Source organism: Odontomachus brunneus, unplaced genomic scaffold (assembly GCF_010583005.1).
Source record: "Odontomachus brunneus isolate Ranch 3 - 2012 unplaced genomic scaffold, Obru_v1 Obru_scaffold_040, whole genome shotgun sequence".
Taxonomy (NCBI): domain Eukaryota; kingdom Metazoa; phylum Arthropoda; class Insecta; order Hymenoptera; family Formicidae; genus Odontomachus; species Odontomachus brunneus.
Window position 1 is genome coordinate 1,104,685 of NW_022639490.1, and position 7,774 is coordinate 1,112,458.

Below are 7,774 nucleotides of genomic sequence, written 5' to 3' on the forward strand. Positions count from 1 at the left end.
GCTCTCTCTCTCTCTCTCTCTCTCTCTCTCTCTCTCTCTCTCTCTCTCTCTCTCTCTCTGTTTCTTTGTCTCTTTCTCTCTGTTTTTCTCTCCCTCTCTCCGGTGGCGTTGGCGAATCCGAGTGTAAAAAGTGTGTACAGAAGCATGTAGAAATAAGAGAAACCTTGTGCCGTCTGCAATTTTTGTACAATACATATACACGTCCGACACGATCGCTTCGTGTATTCTTCACGACACAACTCGGCGGTAGTGTCGCTACATCTTGCGTCGGCAAACGGGAGCAAACGAGTACGCGCTTTTTTCTCTTCTCAGAGTGCTACTGGTTTCGCGCGCATCACAAAATCTCATACAGGCGTTGCAGTTATCGCCGTAATCCTCGTATAACTCGTGTACATATACGTATCAGTCTCTAATCCTTCTGGAAATATCGTTCGGGGAGTATATGTTGTATATGGTAGCGACTTAGGAGACGATTTTCAAAGACTTTCTCGATGTTACTTGTTAATTTGATTGTAACTTAATAAACTGTACGACAACATTCTATTTTACCTCGCTCCCGACAGATTTCTTCCGTCATCGAATTCTCACCGAATTTTGTCACCTACAGGCGTAGTCGATCTCTCGCGAAGCGCGCGACGCATCATCTCTTGAATGAATGTACACATTTTTCTTTCAAAACACGCGCGATGACAGAGGCGAGACGAGACTTATCAGTCTCCGAAACAGTCGCGAGTGCGAGGCAGAAGTCGGATAAGGACGCGGCTGCTTCTAATCTACTGCAAGTCGATAAAGAAGAATCTGACAGAGCCTCGAGGATGCTCCCTGCAGTGTGAGAAATATATTAGACGCACTCTCTCTTTCTCTCTCCTCCCTCTTCCTTCCAAAGTCCTGCAAAACGTTCCTCATTAGTGTCGGTAGTGAAACGCGGTTCTAAGACGCTAGAGATTATTTACCATTATCAGCGAAGATCAATTAAATTTCTCAGGACGCTTCGTTCCGATCAATACACACGCAAGCACGCAGCGAGCGCGCATCGTTCTGGATACGAATCGATTATTTCACGCGACACATCGCCGCGCTTTGTTTCATTCAAAAAAAAATCAATTGCACAATCAGATTGCAGTGTGTCACGATTGAATTTGCGTTGAGCGCGACACGCAAATGGCGCGGGTCGCATCTCGAGAGGAGGCGAGATTTCGAAAAATCCTACAGAAGCGCGCCGTTACGAATCGATCCGAATGAATGGCGCGCGGCTCTTTCGAAAAACAAACGGCCGGAGAGCGCGCGAAATACACAGGGATGGCACTCCTCCTTGGCGCGCGAGTTATCCTCAAAGATAACTTGACATAACCAGAACGCGAATGAATGTCGGAAGCCGTGAGTTATCTGTGAGAACGTCACGGTCCATCACCCGCGGCGACTCGCGGATGCTCTACTCTTGCACGTTACCATCTTACGGCACCGTTACCATCGCGCCGCGCCGCTTTCAGCCGAATCGAGTTCTCTCTCGCGCAGCGCACAATCGCGCCGGGGATACTTGGCCGTTTTTAAAGGACCGATCGAAACAGAACCTATGCCGTCGGCGAGGCACGTATCGATCCGAGCCCGGGAGATAAAGTCGACTCGATTCTACCGCTAAGAACAGTTCATTTTCCTTCTTTTAAGTAACAGTTGTCCTCAACAAAGAATATTTTCCTGATGACAGTCTTACAGTGTGCTCAATTTTCAGGAAATTTCATCGTCATATACTAAGATAAAGAATTTATTCTCAGATATAAAATTTTATCAAAGAAAAAATTATTTTTATCATTTTTTACTCGATTCTACCGCTAAGATCAGTTCATTTTCCTTCTTTTAAGTAACAGTTGTCCTCAACAAAGAATATTTTGATGACAGTCTTACAGTGTGCTCAATTTTCAGGAAATTTCATCGTCATATACTAAGATAAAGAATTTATTCTCAGATATAAAATTTTATCAAAGAAAAAATTATTTTTATCATTTTTTAAATGACTTGTTACCACTGAAGAGAGTCTGTGTGAAGTTAGACCGAAACGCGTATGAATTTCTTCAATATTTTTAAATAATAAAATATCCACTCTAAAGTGAGAGGTGTGTCACTAAGGCCCGGTTGCACCAACGTTATTTTGGTCTTAAGTGACACTTAAATATATGTCTGTCTTTATGTATATAGGAAGAAAGATAGATATATGTTTAAGTTTCGCTTAAAGCCAAAATAATGTTGGTCAACTAGGCCTAATTTTTATTAGTTTTTATGGCACTATAACAGCCATGCTTAAACTCTTATTGGCCCTTTTATTTCTCTATTGATTAAAATCGATTCGATTCTATCTAGTGAACCGTTTTAGGAGACGAAGAGTTTTAATTTTAATTTAATATTTTGGATTGAAATGATAAATCCACTAGGATTCGGAAAGTATTTTGAATAAGTGTGATGATTATAATGAAATTATTGTGGATATTTAAACTTATGAAATATTTGAAGCAAGTAATGTATACTTGAATGCAGCATGTATTTTTCTGTGCGTGCACGCAAAAAAATATTAGTCTATTGTTAAGAACAGAACTCAGTTCATTTTCCTTTATTTATGTAACGGTTGTCCTCCAGAAAATATATTTTCTTGATGACAGTCTTAAAGTGCTTATTACAAATTGAAGAGAAGTTCATCATCATGTGCTAAAAAAAATACATATATATATTCTTTTTACAAGAACATCTTGAAGGGAAAATTGATTCGACCTTATATAGTGTAACAAGCTGAATTTTTCTTTTCATTTTAAATATTCTTGATTGAAATGTCCCGGAGATTGAAATGATCCTGAGATGATGTACTAAGAAAAATCCTTCGGAACTTATTAATCCTTTACCAGAACAAAAGCACGTTTGTTGTTTAATCGGGGAAACAGATCGAACAGTTAATGTTGTAAATCATTTCTCATCATTTATCATTTTAATAAACGTAAACTGCCTGAGACAATAAAATTTGCCACATTCAATCGTTGACTATAAATGATCTTTAATTAAATTTGCTAAGTTCAATTATTAATTATTAATTGAACGATTTTTTATTCCCTTCATTCGTATCATATCAATTGAACGGCCTCTAATTGAATTCGTGGAAGTTAATCAAATATTTTTCAATTGATTTTGCTTGAATCGTCAATTAGTTGAAATAAAACATATTTATTCAAATTAATTATTAAATGAAGAAAAATTTAATTAATATTCTCACAAGTCTGATTAAAACAAAAGCACGTTTGTTGTTTGATAATCGTTAGAGAAACAGGTCGAACAATTAGCGCTGCAAATCATTTCTCATCATTAACATTTTAATAAACATACATTACTTGAGTTACAAATCACATTTGTCCTCGTTTATATAGATTAGGATTATAGATTGGGGTCAGTTATGTCTTCATTACGAGAAGAGTTGTTTAGAGCAACAAATTGAAAGTAACTACTTGTTTCCAGGGTCATTCCACATCAACAAACCATTTGTTGCGGTATTTTGTTGAGTTAGCAAAACTTTTTCTCTTGGTATGCCATGCCGCTCGCGTGATAGATCGATCGTGATCGTGGATAAAACGCGTGCGAGTTTCAATTACGCGCTACTTCGCGATCCTTTGCATTGATTATGTTGGTCTTGTGACGATTACTTACAAAATGTCACGGAATTCACGATCTTAATTTCGTAATATATGCATGAGAGGTCAATTTAAAGATTCTTTATAGCTTACAGATTTTTCCTCAACGTCGAAACGTCATGGCAGCGATAGTGACTGAGGGACGATCGAAAAAAAGCGAGGCTTTTCGCGAACCGAGCTTCTGACAGTCAGGCGGATAAGAAAATTATTTTTCTCGATCAATTTTGCACGGATTCTATGTACAGAAGCACATGTTATCGAGTAAAAGTTGATTACAATATGTAGAAATAAATAAAAATTTCATAAGTTTATATAATTCCACAAATTTATCGTAAATTCATCATAAGAATCAAACTTATACAAAATACATTCTGATAAGTTTAATGTCTCAATCAAGAATATTTGAAATGAAAAGAAAAATTCGTTTTGCTACATAGAATTAAACAGCTTTTTCTTTGATATAGCTTTTATATTCTTGTAAATAGAATATATTTTTCTTTTAAATACGTGAGCTTTTCATCAATTTGTGATGAGCATATTTTGAGACTGTCATTAAGGAAATATTCTTAGTTGAGAACAACCGTTACTTAAGAGAAGGAAAACAAACTGAGTTCTGTTTTTAGCAGTAGAATAATATTTTTATGTGTACTCACAAAAAAATATATGCTACATTACTTGTTTCAAGTATTTCATAAGTTTAAGTATCCGCAAATTTATAACAAGTTTATCATAATCACGCTCATTCAAAATACATTCTGAATCCTAATAAGTTTATTATTTCGATCAAGAATATTAAGTTAAACAAATATTAAGCTTGCTTATTATTTATACATAAAATCGAATCGATTTTTTCTTTAATACAATTTTATGATATTCTTGAGAATACAAGAGAATAAATCATTAAAAAATAAATCCTTCATTTCAGTATATGACGATGCGCTTTCCTGAAATTTGTGATGAGCATATTGTAAGACTGTCATCAAGAAAATATTACCTTGTTCAAGGTAACCATTACTTAAAAGAAGGAAAGTAATCGTTTTTCTTGGCAGTGTAACGGTATTTCTCGGCATGTACTTTAACAGAATAGTGTTTAGCCGCAAGGATATGTTGAAAATGAGAAAATCTCCAAATAAAGATATTTTCACGAAGGAGAAATGTCTACGACTTGCTCAGACAATTCCTCAGCAAAAGTAAAGTCGCGAGGTGTGAAACACCCTGTACAGTTTATATGACTGTTTCACAGAATGGAGCAACAAACGTTGCTCGTTGCGGTGGGTGCCGTAAGAAATTGCGGAGAACAATCGACCGACAATTGACTCGGCGATGCATTTCCACGTGTACGGTGGCTATCTAATTGCTCGTAATTCGCGTGGCAATACACACCACGTCAGGCGATAATTGCGTGGCTAATCGCGCCGTGATACACGGAGTGTATCGTGTAACGTCTCCCGTATCAAACTGAGAAAGCGAGTTGCCTCATGAATATGGAGCGAATTTTTCCACGGTGAGAACACTTATTCGGGCATCGGCCGTTCGTTTTCACGCAATCCTCTCGGGTATGAATAACAAACATATGAAAATGCTTCTACACGCCTCAAAGATTCTCTTGATGTTTCAAGCCTCTCCCGCATCCTCACGCTTCGATTATCACGTTCTGAAGGAAAAGAATCACGCAATGATAAAATTATATCGCACTTTCGAGATCCCTCCTCCCTGTCACAGGTATTTTTCTCGGAATTTTTTACAATTTTTATCGTGTTCTTTTGTTCTTTAGTTCGATCTGTTTTTAAAGGTATACCGAGTGTCCCAGAACAATGGTGCCACCGCTGAAGGTATAGATCAGATCAAACTGAACAAAAAGTTCCTCTACCACTCCTCAAGAAGCTACGTAAAATTTTGAGTTATTAATCGAAGGATAATCACGCGCCATACGGTAGACGAGCTGCAATGGCGATGTCTGCCGCCGTATGTTCGTACATCAGGTCAAGTTGAACAAAAAAGCCTCTCACTATTTTGCAAATAACTACGCAGATTTGTAGGTAATTAAAGAAGATTGGCACATGATCATGCGCGATAACGCACCGAATTTCTGTAATTAACGATAGAAAATCTTCGTCATTTTCATTTACAAAATAATGGAGGACCTTTTTCTTCAATTTAACCTAAATGTACAAACTAAATGTACAAACATATAGCAGCAAACGTTGTCAACTCATTTACCGTATGACGTATGATCGCATTCACGAATCTTCTTTAATTGATAACTCTAAAGAGTGCGGCCAAACCGCCATAGGCATTTAGCCCCATTTTTTGTAAGTTTGAAAATGGTCATAATTTTGGTGTTTTCTGAAAGTTTGTTGCGAGTAGATGCGAAATATGTAAGTATCAAGGTGGCGCTTTATATCATCATTTGGTATCTTAGTTATGATCACTACTATGGTTTTGTAATTCCGAACGAAAACATCTGCGATATTACTAAAAGAATTAACAATGATCAATAAAATATCTTATTTTTCTCATTTTTTGTCCATTTTTATGCATTGACCTATGGCGCCATCTCTCGAAAGTGAAACTCTTTTGGACCATTTTTCTCTAAAGCGCTACCTTAATATTAATATATATTGGAATCTACTCGTAATAAGCTTGCAAAAAGAATCAAAATTAGGACTATTTCTAAACTTACAAAAAATGGGGCTAAACTTGGCCGCGTGTTTTATTTTTAATAAGAGTTAAAATTAACAAGAGTTAGGACTAATAATTTTTTTTGTGACTTTATTTAATAATCACTGAGGAGAGTTTGCGAATAAGACTGAAACGCGTTTGATTTTTCGTAATACTTCTTAATAAATACAATTTTCCTCTCGCGGAGGACATCCACTAATTATATATTAGTTTAACTACACTAATACACGCAAAAAAAGAACTAGTTTCCAGAGCTAAAAAATAGCTGTGACAGATAAGATGTGTCACTGAAATAGGAACAGCTAATGTCGATACTACCGAAGCCAAATTTATTCGCTGTTAAACTTAGGCACTACAGCAAGAAATATTAGCTGCTAGAAATAAATGACTGTAACAAGTGATTGTAGCTTGTACAGCAAACTTCTTTAATATATGCATACAATAAGAAATTTAGGAATAACTGCCATTTTCTTAGCTACTTGAAATAATGTGCATTTTTAATGTCACCTAATATATTTCTATTTTATAGCGAATGCATCTTAGCTGTCATAGCCAATTCTTAACAGTGACAGCTAAACGATTAGCCTCTTGACTAAGTTTGAATCAGCTACCATAAATAAATACAAAATCATTTTTTTGCGTGTACACCTGTGCTAAACTCTCATAGGCCCTATTTTAACTTTTGATTTGTTTCAAAAGAGTTCTTTTGGTTTCTTTTTTTTAATGTTAGAGAAATTTTTCCAGTTTGACCTGATCTACACCCTCACAAGCGGTGGCACCATTGTGTTCTGAACCCTCCTCCTCCCTCTCTCTCTCTCTCTCTCTCTCTCTCTCTGTCGAAAGGTGCGAACCGCTGTTCGCGTTCTTTCGAGCACAAGAACGCATCGTCGTGAGCAGCGGGGATCAGTTTTTCCTGTTGCAGCGGTCACAGCTGGTCGGAAGGCTGCGTCGATATCAATGCCGAATCTGACATCCTTCTCGTTGCGCGCCGCAACGAGAGGAGATCTCCGCGGTGGTACGCCAACTGTACCACACAGTCGAGCGCGGTTTTCCCCGCATCGCGCCGCGGACAATGATTAGCGTCTGTGTCAAATTGATCTTACGTCTAATAAATACGCCGCGGACTTTCACCGAGGCGCATCGCGTTAAGAAGAATACACGTTCAGCCTTTAGAAAGGCACCAGACGCGTTTACTCGATCGTGTTTACGATCGAAAAATCGCGATAAAACCGGACGGCCGGCGGAGAAACGGGAAGTAGTAAAATGGCTCGCTATCGCGCGCGCATGATATGTAAAAATAATCGTCGATATGAAAAATGAAACTCATGAAAGGGAGGAAAGGAGAGAGAGAGAGAGAGAGAGAGAGAGAGAGAGAGAGAGAGAGGGAGGAGGAGGGTTCAGAACACAATGGTGCCACCGCTTGTGAG

At 37.7% G+C, this 7,774-nt stretch overlaps 1 protein-coding gene across 2 annotated transcripts in view; it reads right to left on the bottom strand.

Moving 5' to 3' along the window:
- Nucleotides 1–7,774, bottom strand: part of LOC116844309 (elongation factor-like GTPase 1) — a 94,907-nt gene that overhangs the window by 24,998 nt on the left and 62,135 nt on the right. The gene's annotated exons all lie outside the window — the stretch shown is intronic.